We start from the raw sequence: 11,919 nt of genomic DNA, 5'->3' as shown, positions 1-11,919 counted from the left end.
AGTTATTTATTATAATTTACGGAATTCTTGAATTGGTCCTATAGATGTCTTTTGGCAGATATCTTAAGGACGACGGCGTTCTGAGGAACCGTTAAAGGCATGAAAAGATCTAAAGGCTATCTGAAAAGACAGAAAATTACGTGACATAGAGGTACATTCTAAGAACGTCTTTAAGATGTCCTCGTAGCCACCGAGAAATTATTTTTTCTGAATCATCTCATGTAAACCATTTTAAAACCATTTTATGGCTTCACAAAAACAACTCTATGTGGTAAGTGTTTTTAAACTATTGTTCCATTCTCGAAATATTGCGCATTAATTGTATTGTGTATTGTGATTAGAGACAATGGGAATGTAGATTGTTGTGGATTGTAGTTTTTAGTACCGGGAATTTAAAAGAGTGGATGTGGAGAAGATAAGAAGGCTACCGGGAAAATGGGCTACAATAAAAGTCTTTTTATTTGTAAAGATTATTTGGTTTATTATTAAACCGAGACATGACATTGGTGACGAGGACGGAATTGTTGTGAAGGAAGTTTTGTTTTTACCACGCGAGAAAGAGATTCGGAAATTAAATTTGTCGCATTCATGACGGTCGTTTTGATGAGCAAGTTTGATTGAATTAATTAGTGAAGCTAAAATTTAAAACGGCTACTGCAGAACGTGAATTTCAAAGTTTCTGTTACAAGGAAATCTATCAAATATCGGTTTACGGTTTTATCGGTTGCTTCATGAAATCATTGTCCTAATAATGACAAAGAATGTATTTAATTCACAACGACTTCGGTCACTACCAATATCGCTGCAGTGGGTACTCAGCTATCAGCCTGATGTCTCTTTGTTGGACAGGCTCGGACCTTTTCCAGGCTGTTAAGTGTTAACTGAGGTACAGGCGAGTGTGTCCAATTTTATTTTTAATGCAAGTTCAAATAAAATGTGCTATTCGAAACCATTCAGTACTGAGATAAACGTTTATTTTTCAGCCTACAGGCCTCAAAAAATTGACTTGCTTACACCTTCAATTTTTTCCAGAATTTTCTTACATTACATCTTAATTACATCTTAACATTCATCGACACCTTATATCTAATCTGCTCAATTTTGTAGCCTAGCCCTCCTCGCCTCTCCTGGCACGCATGTCGCTATTTTCTAGCAATGCCTTGCATTGTCAGCCTCTGCTGTACAGCACCTTTAACACTCCTCCGCCCTACTTTACTTCTACTCCCCTACTTCCCACGAAACAAATTCCCCTACACTTCCTTCAACACCTCCTTCTCCTTATCCCATACCCACATTTTCTTATCTATTTTTATTTTCCGATATCCTACCTTTGCCGCTCTCCCGTCACTCCTCTCCTTCTTAGACCTATCATTTAGCATTCTCTGCACATCCCTTTCCTTCCTCCTCAAATCTTGATAATTATAAAACCTTCTTGTCCTTTATCCTATTTTTGTTACGCATTACAACCAATTTTTCTGCTAGTTCTTTAATCCTCTTATTACAATATTATTTCTCCTATCCGCCTTCTCTCTTCTCTCCATCCTCAACTCCATTGCCCCTATCTTTTTTATACTCGCTCTCTCCTACTTTTTATTCCTGTGCTCTCCCACTTTCTCTTCTATCATATTCTTCACCCTCTCCCAAATACCTTGATTCTCACCCTCCTCCTTGTCAACTGCTTCCATTCCCGACCTGTCCTCCACCTTTTCAAGCCTTTTTCTGCCCTTTCCTTCCACATCCTAATATCCTCTTCCATCTTCTTTATTTATCCTCGTTTTTCTTCCTTGCCGACACCACCTCCCTCTACAATCCTACTTTCCCCCTCAGCTCTTTTACCTTCTTTTCCCATCTCTCATCGTTTACCAACAGGTCCTCCCTCATACTTTTCATCTGCTTCATAGCCCTCCTTACGTCCTCCCTCAATCGTCTGACCTCGCCTATCAGTATTTCGAGGGCCAGCTTCTCAGTCTGCCCCTCTATTTGGAGGGGGGGGGGTGACCTACGTGTTCGCTCCGATTCTTCCCTCTCCCTGACGCACCACTCGACACCGGGCCACGCACAGCTGGCCGTTGTGACCTTCTGGAAATTTTCTCCCCGTCCAATTCACTATCGGCACTGCCAGTACTCCCGCTGACAGCCTCCCGCTCTTCAATCGATAACCGTGACCTATCCAGGCAAAAAAGTACGTACTGAAACCAACATATGTCCCTTAAGGCCTCTGTCGCTTACTGCCCCAAATTTTCCCTTTCTTTGCACTATTTTACTCTACATAGCCCCTGCACTACTCAAGCCACAAGACCTCAGCACTACGATAATTACCCTTGTCCACCATGAAGGCCTAAACCCCTGCACACAAAACTACCCCGCTCCCTTGACGACCTAACCTCACTGTCCCTACTTAGCCAAATCCCACCACTACAATAAAAATTAATTTTTGCTCCCCATTTCACCCCTTACAACCCTACTCACCTCCTAGACTTTCACCCTCACACTCCACTCACACCTTCCACACAAACTCTGTAAAAACTTCTCACCACCTTTCCTTGAAATTTTTCCCTCTGGTTTGAGTTTCGGGCGCTACCTTTTATTCTGGAGTGGGTAATCAGGTATTAGTGTGATGTCACTTTGTTGGGCAGGCTCGGACCTTTTTCAGACTTTTAAGTGTTAGCCAAGGTACAAATGATTGTGCCCAATTTTATTGTTCATGCAGGTTCAAATAAAATGTGTTGTTCGAGAAGATTCAGTATTTGTGTATTTTAATTTTAATTCAGCACTTTCTTGGTTTTTATTAATTGATTTTTCCGACTAGATCGTCTTCCTGTGTTGTGGGAAGTTCAAGTAGTATAACGTATGACTTCTGGTTGCATCGGGATCGATGGTTCGTGAACGACCTGGGTCGTAGCTTCCGGAGATTACATATCTGCTAATTTTCCAGAACAACCAAAAAATCTTATTGGATACACAGTGCGTTCTTGTATCTATCCCGGGATTCATATTCTGGATTAATTGATAAGGCATTTAAAGGACTTTAACATCGACTTTAACAGGACCAAACTTGATTCCTTCGTTGCGCCACCCCAGGCCGTAATTGAGAAAAATTGTTGATATTTTGACCCGGATTATGGGTAGGCGGAAGAGCATGGTCTTAAGGCATAACAAACTTACTTACTGACCATGTGATGTTCGCAACATTGCGAGCACCTCGATACAGGCTCTCAGACATGAAAGATCTACTTACTAACTCTATAATTGTTCTCAACATTGCAAACGACCCGAGACAGGTTCTCAGGCATGGAAAACCTACTTACTGACCGTGTGATTGTTTGCAATATTGCTCTTAAGCATTACAGACATATATTCGGAGGATTGTTTGCAAATTGCAAACGCCTCGAGACAGGTTTTCATAAATGACACACATATTAATTGTGGTTTATTTGCAGAATTTCAAACGCCGTGAGACAGACTTTTAGGAATGACTAACTTATTTACAATGACAGATTATATGTTTATATCTTGTCGTCTTACTTAATTTTGCTCAATCCTTGATTAGAGTCTACCAAGCCTAATTCGGATTTGTTTCCCTGGGTCTCCGCATTGCATGGGAGGTTCATTACTCTCTTCCTTGCTTTCTCATTTTCTGTTTTTCGATGTTCGCAAGACGAAACCCCTTAGTGGGTTTCGTCTTGAATCTCGGAAATCGTTGATACTTGTCGAGGGGACTACTCTTCATCTTCGCGATTTTGGTGTGATCTCTTACCGGAGAAAATTGTGAATAAAAATTGGCATCATATCCAGGGGCTTCCCTTAGCGGATCCAAAGTTAATTGTACACGAAATCATCTATCTGTTCTTGGGCGATAAGGTTTACGGGTAACTTCTTCTAGATGCAATTCGTCACGGATTATGAAAGCCTCCCGTCGCCTTTCGATCGTTTTCCGAATCGGTTTGATTGGTCTGGTCGGATTCACTATTCTTCATCTGAATTCTTGCGCTGCTGTGCTTGTGGTTCGATTGTTTCTCTTGATTGAACTCTTTCTAATGGTCAACTACGCTTATTTGGACTCACGAAATGTTCTAATTTGGATTCACACGATTGCTCCTGCCCGCTGGTCGATTTATGTCGCCAATCAGACTTCGGATATCCCGCTAGCAGAGTCTATGGTAGAATAGACCCGAATAGCATTCGCACATTTGAAGCTTACTGGCCAGCGTTTCATTGTCATGGTGAAGGTTCCCCCGCGGACACTCCCCAAGCAAAATATAAGGCATTCGAGCAGCTATCCATTTCGGTTAATCATGAACCCTGCAACCTTATTACGATCAGGAATTTCTCTTTATTGACTCGCGTAACAAGAATGATTGCACGTTGTTTGCGCTTCAAACTACTTCTTAAGTTTGTTGTAAAGCGTTTTGAACTCATGGATCAGCGCCTTATTCCCGAAGAAATCTACAGCGCGTTTTTAGTTTGCGTTTTCTGTGCTTAAAGCTGCAGGTTTAGCCCTTAACTGGCACTAAGGGTAAAAATGACCCTCAAAAATTTTTGAACTTAAAATAAGCATACTAAATTTGATAAAATAGACCATGTTGCTACATTGCCCAGTAGTTGACATCAATAACTGAAGATACAATAGGTGAGCATAGAGCAGCAGACGTCAGTGTCCGCTGGGCAGTCGCTAAAAGAAAAAGAAAAAGTAGTGGGGGTATTAATTACCCCGTGTGCCATCAGTGAACAAAAAAGTGATTTTTTTCAAAAAGCTTTGCTAGTTATTTTTGTGATTTTTGATAAATTTCCAACGTGAGTTTATCATCTGAAGTGACATCAATTTTATTTATTATTTCATTTCTTGTTTTTTCAGATGGCAGAAAGCCTAAATTGGCCTGTTGCTCATGCAGACGCCCAATGTTGCGTATGCACCGTGCTGATATCTGCAGCGACTGTTCAGCCCAAGATTGAAATTGCTAGATTAGAAAACTGTTATGCATTTTTCGTTTTACTCTTTTCTGTAATTTGTAAATATTTTGGTGAATCTATATAAAAAAAATTCATTTGAATATTGAAAAATATGATGTTTCATTTTATCAAAAAATCGAGGTTCCATTTTGCAAAATAAATACCTTTTTAGAAGCTTTAATATCACATTAATTCTTTTTAAGGTATAGTATATAAAAAGATATAAAACCGATTTGACTTTGAAAAGCATACCCTAAACTACAATTACCCCGTGTGCCAGTTACGTATATTGGTACCAATAGTGCTAGTTGAAGGGTAAGGACGAATGAAACACCCTTCATTAGGGAAAAGCACTTCAACAACAAAATAAACTCGTGCGAATAAATTCATTAACGCTCAGTTACACGATGGGAACGTCGGATCCCACTAACTAACTTCAGATTTTTGGCATTTAATTAATTTGTAACGTACTTAGGTCGGGTTTTTTTATTCATTAGCTAATTTTTTGGCAAGAGAACATAAGAATATAGCTTTTTTGACATAATTGTTATATAAATAAAAAAACTTTAAAAAATGACTTTCCTCTAAAGAATTCATTTATAAAGAATCTATTCAACATAATAAACTGAAAACCCCTAATCGGGGGTTTTTGAGGTCACTGATTACAAATCTAAATTCAGAATTTGAAAATATTTAAATTCAAGATGGTGGATTCAAGATGGCGGTTCCAAAATTTTGAAAAAAGAGATATGCGAGCTTGAAAATCTATTTTTTTGTTTTCGATTTTGGGGGTCGCTGATTACGAATCTGAAGACGGAATTTGAAAATATTCAAATTCAATATGGCGGTTCAAACATTCTGAAAGAAGAGATATTCTAGATTGAAAATCTATAATCGGGGTTTTTGGAGACGCTGATTACGAATTTGAAGTTACTAAATTAAAATTGAAAGTAGTCGATAAAATTTAGCTTACATTGATACGTAAATCTTCGAAATCGTAGATGAGATTTTAAATAATTTGATTCCAATAATATAGGCATTTTTGGAATTTCGCGATTTTTTAAATAATGAATTTAATATTAAAATTATACAATTGAAAATAATCAGTTAAAATAGTGTTTACATATTTTCATTATAAAAAATGGAGCAAAGAGTTTGCATTAAATTTGGTGTGAAAAATGGAATCCAGTGCTCTAAAACTCTTGAAATGTTGACAGTTGCATACGGTGAGTCTACTCTGAGTGAGAAAAATGTGTATAAGTGGTACAAGCTGTTCCAAGAAGGCCGAGAGGATGTCGAAGATGAACCTCGTCCTGGACGTCCCAGTACGTCAACAACAGATGAAAACGGTCAAGCACTGGAATAAATGGTGTTGAAAAATCGCCGAATTACCATCAGAGAAGTTGCTGAAGTATTACCTTCAAGTTATGCGCCGTTTGCGAGAGGCGATACGCAAAAAACGTCCGGAACTTTGGAAAAACAATTCGTGGCTTTTGCATCATGATAATGCACCTGCTCATTCATCGTTGCTTATGAAAGATTTTCTGACCAGAAACAGCACCACAGTCATGCCTCAGCCTCCATATTCACCGGATTTGGCCCCCAGTGACTTTTTTATTTTCACAAAACTGAAGAGATCCATGAAAGGACATCGATTTTCAACGTTAGAGGAGATAAAAACTGCATCGCTGAAAGAACTCAAGGCTATACCACAAAATGATTATCAGAAGTGCTTCGATGATTGGAAAAAGCGTTGGCACAAGCGTATTATATCTGAGGGGGATTACTTTGAAGGGGACAACATAAATATTGAGGAATACATGAATATTTGTTGAGAAAACCATAAAGTCACCTTACTTTTTGAACACGCCTCGTATCTCTTTTTTCAAAATTTTGAAATCGCCATCTTGAAGCCGCCATCTTAAATTGAAAATTTCGAAATTCTGACTTCAGATTCGTAATCAGCAACCTAAAAAACCACATAGTAAGAATTTTTAAGTAAATTCACTGAGCAGAAAAACATATGCAACAAAGGGTTAAACGATTCAACTGAAACTTTGAGAGTCGAAGTTCGACTAGAAAAATCCACTTTGCCCTATGATCAACGACACCTGGTTATCGGTTATTGACTGGGCTTCAGACGTCCGATCAACTGAAGAGGAATCCTCGTAGGCAGAACATTAGAACGAGTTCCTGGAGCAACAACTCCGTTAAGGAACTGAACGCTGTTACTCACTGGCGTATTGCTCAAGCAATGCGTGACCAGTTTGGAAAACGCTGATCTCATGAGTACTTTCATACACCTTTAGGTGTATGGTAACCAACACATTGTGTTGGTTACCTGTCGTGCGCTGCCACTATGCGTCCAATTGTGCTCCATGACGGACGGAACTCAATTTTTTACTTATGCACGGAAATTTATTGTGTGCATCATGGCGGGCAGCACTAAACTCTTGACATCTATACGTGGAATTCGCTTCGTTCGGCGAAATAAATATTCAAATAAATCAAATAAAATGCGTGATTCGAGACCATTCAGTATTTTAGTATTTTAATTTAAAGTCAGTATTTCTTTCAGTTTGTGTTAAGTGATTTTACAGACTCGATCGTCTTCTGTTGTCGTGGGAAGTGACGATTCGGATAATGTACGACCTCTTCTAGCGTCGGAATAGATCGTTGGTGAACGATCGTAGTCGTAACTTCCGGAGACTGCATCTCTACTAATTTTCCAAAACAACCAAAACATTTTTTTGGGTACAAAGTGCGTTGCTGGATCGACGCCGGAACAAATATTCTATATTACTTCGATAAGGCATTTAGAAGCTTATCTGCTACTTTGTTTGATCGGCTACAACCAGACCGGACGCGATTCCTTCGCTGCGCGCTAGTCCGTAGTTAGTACAGCATCAATATCCATTGAGCCTACATCAAGCAATGCTATCTGCGAATTTGCAGTGGATACTTAAAAAGCGTATTTTGGACAACTGTAAATGATCCGTAAGCGCCATGGTTTTCTTATTTTAATGTTACCGCAACAAGCTCTGATGTGTAATAGCGCGAGTGAGTCAGAGATGCCCCGATCTCAGATAATCGAAAAGTTCAAATCAAATGCGCTTCGTCGAAAATTATTGAGGGAGGAGCTAACCTCACTTTGAATCGTGCATTAGAAACATCTCACATACATAAAACAGCAGATGTACAGCCGCAATCAATGGAGACTAAAAAATAACTGTTAACAAATTAAGTGCAAAGGCGAAACCTGGACGAAACAATGGGGGGAAATATACATGGAGAAGATAGTGTGATAATAACGAAGCGTTTCCATTTCGGATATGTGAGGTATTGAGCATCAGATCTGAACTGTCCAGCAAAAAGCAAATATTGTGGACGATGTTGATTAGTTGGACATTTTATATCAGTATGCAAAACTAAAAAAGTGTTTGCAAAAAAATCGTCGAAGGAAAATCGCAGGAAAGTGAAACAATTGGAAGAAAATAAAAGCGCCACCGTAAGTGACGACGACAAAGGTTTAAACTACGCTTTCACCATTCGTGCTGTGAATGATGGTTAGTGAAAAACGCATTGACGTAACTATTGTTGCTGTACAGTCAAATATGACTATCGACTTTGGAATAGGTGTTAATATTGTGTATAATAAAGAGTGGGAGCGTCTTAACAAATACGGAGTGAAATTTAAATCTTATTTAATAAACAGAAAGACCCGGTAATAAGCGTAGACTAGAGAAAAATTAATATTTTCAAATTTCAGCGAAAAAGTAAAGATTATTCTATTATTTTAAATGCGCGATTTTTCCATCTGTCTAAAATTCTACAATAAGAATAAGATACCTCCTAAACTTATTCACTTCTTTTTGCATAGCGACCGCCACATAGTTTTATATTTTCCCAAAGAGAACGTGTTTTCAATATATTTAATTCCTTTTAATTGTACCGGTAAAGCACCTCACAGAGATATTTTTTATTCATCAGAAGTGGTCATATTTTGATTTTATTTAATTCCTTCTAATAAGTTCACAAAATATGTATAATAAATTGTTTTAATTCCTTCATGCGGAATGTAAATTCTGAAATTTTAATTCTCACCAATTCAACTCTGCCTCTCTAGAGTTAAAATTATTTAAATTCACACATTTTCATATATTTCTTTGTTGCATTTTTTAAGACGTTTAAATAAATTATAAAAACATAAATAAATATAAATTTGAATATTTTTCGAATTAATAAGTTATTAAAAGATTTAATAATGAAAAATAGGTTAAATAAATGCTTTCGTTAAATTTTACTAAGTCGATTGAGAGGAATAGGATTTGCACTTTTTCTGTTCCCGTTGGAGGATTTTTAGATGGAGGAAAAATCGCGTATTCATAGGGATAAAAATACTTATTTTTTCTGAATTCAACGCTTGTTACCTGGGACTTTTGCCTATGAAATTCCACACCATTAAAAATACTAGCAGAATGCAAGACATCGTTGGAGATGCTAGACTAAAGGAATTTAGAAAACGCAAGAGAAGCTGTCCTTAATGGTTTCGGAGATGCTTTCTTGGAGAATAAATCAGCAAAACAATTGAACGTGCTAAAAATTGAACTCGAGATTAATCTCGTAAGTGATTACAGTAAAATTACGGAAGAACTTAAAGACGTTCTTGAAGGAATTGACAAATTAGAAATATTTTAAATTAAAAATTCTATTTAAAAAAGATGCAAAGAGATATGCGCAACCATTAAGAAGAGTTCATTTTGGACTTGTGATACCAGCAGAAGAGCTAGTGGATATGCTGACCAATAATTCTTTGATTGAAAACGTTGCAGGGCTTATACTTCATAAGTTTTACCTGTATACATTGTTCTAAACTAGGATAGTTGTTGGAGACTTTGTGTTGATATACGGTTGGCGAATTAAGCAAGTCAGCGGGAAAGGTTTCAAATTCCAGCGATTGAAGAAGTTTTGCGGGAACTTAATGTGAATACCATTTTCTCGAAATTGGATTTTGAATGGGGTTATCACCAGATTGAACTTAAAGAAGAATCAAGAGTCATTACGAGTTTTTCAACTAATCTCGGACTTCATAGATTTAAGCGGTTGATGCTCAGGATTAATTGTGCTCCAGAAATGTATCACCGTGTCATTTTAAAGACTTTGCAATCATGTAAAAGGGCTTACAACTATTCAGACGACTTTGTTGTACACGGAAAAACGGAAAAAGGACTTGGTCAAAATTTTCGGAATGTTCAACAAGAACTATGACGTCAAAGATTGACATTAAATGAAATTAAATCTTTTTTAAAAGGTTTGTAATAGAATTTTTGGGTGATCATACTTCGAAAAATGGAACCAAAAAAATGGAAGAGACAAAGAAGAAGGTCTTAGAATTTCGTGCTCCCCAAAAGTCTGAAAAGTGGAGACATTTTTTTAATCTATTTAATTTTTCAGTTGTCGGAGCCAAAAAGAAGACTAATCAAATAGAATGAAAATGTTCACGGAATATTGGAACATGCTGAAGCTTTTAAGGAACTAAAATAATGAATTATTAGGGATACAGTTCTGGAATTTTGTAATAGAAAAGCATAAACATTATTAATTACAAATGCTTGTCCTCTCGATATAGGTACTATAATCAAATAAATCCTAGAATACGAACCACGCCTAATTCGATATGCATTCGTTATTGGGCATGTGGAAAATTTAGAATATACCTTATAGAGGTATAACTTAATCTGATTTCGAATTATAAGTCATTGGAAATAATTTCTGGATTACGATCAAAACCATGTGCAGGAAGTAAACAGTGGGTTCTGCGCTTACAGTCTTTTAAATATAGAATAGTTTATAAACCAGAAAAGGCAAATAATTCCGAGCTCCATCACGACTTCTAGATCCAATTAAAAAAGACCCGTGAAGTAGATAAAGGCGCAGAATATATGGTGAGTCTTATTGCTGCAACAGCAGTACCCGCAACCGGATATGAAGAGGCTTGAATTAAAAATTATAAAAAATTATGGTTATGCTGACATAAAATTCATGCATGTAGAAAGCTGAACACAAACATGATCTGCATCTTATTATATTCGCACGCAGAACTGCAGTATACCTGCAGGGATTGAGGGAAAGGTAAGTGTCTCTTGCGGCTTGAGTTAAATTCCGAAAATTTATTATTATTTTACAATAATACGACGCTAATGAACGTCATTTTTTATTTCAACCAAAAATATTATTTTCAACAGGAAAGTATATCTTTCTCTGAAACTATAAAGATTTTTCTAAATTCAGCCTGGTGAGTTTTTTAAATTCTCAATTTTTACCAAAATAAAAACATTTTATTTTTTTATTTTATACGTAGTGGTTTATACGTAGACATCTACTGATGTCAGTAGCACGTACAAGTTAAAGTTGTACTTTGAATTTTCCGCACGTATGTTTGTGTACAGCACGCAACGCGCAAACGAAACACACATTGCTGTTGCCGTGTGCATTGTTCCCACCTATCATGCATCTAAGGCAAGTGCAAATATTAAGTTTAATATTCAGGCATGCTCCTAAATGGCTTTCCAAAACCGCTACAGCAACTAATCTCGGATCGACAGAAAAAGGAGGGACCTAAATGGGATTCTTAAAGTATTTAAAAAGGGGGTACTGCTTGGCATCTAAAAACTCTTATTTTGTTTAAGCAATTATGTTTTAATGGATTTTTCTGATATTATTTTCGGATTCAATTAATCTGAAAATTCCGAACCGTGAAACCAAAAAATTCGATGTTTCCACTAATACAACTCTAGCAGATTTTCCCAATGTTCTGCTTTTGAAGCATCTTCTAATGCGCTAAACGAAAATGGTATTATTAATTTATTTTACCAGGTGTATACATATGAAACCGGTATTGCCATTTAGCGGCCAGTAGGCACACTTGTAGGCACTGTCGGAACTTACCATTTGTGCTAATTGGCATAT

Source organism: Belonocnema kinseyi, chromosome 3 (assembly GCF_010883055.1).
Source record: "Belonocnema kinseyi isolate 2016_QV_RU_SX_M_011 chromosome 3, B_treatae_v1, whole genome shotgun sequence".
NCBI lineage: Eukaryota > Metazoa > Arthropoda > Insecta > Hymenoptera > Cynipidae > Belonocnema > Belonocnema kinseyi.
The sequence above is the reverse complement of the archived record's forward strand: the minus strand, read 5'-3'. Positions refer to the sequence as shown.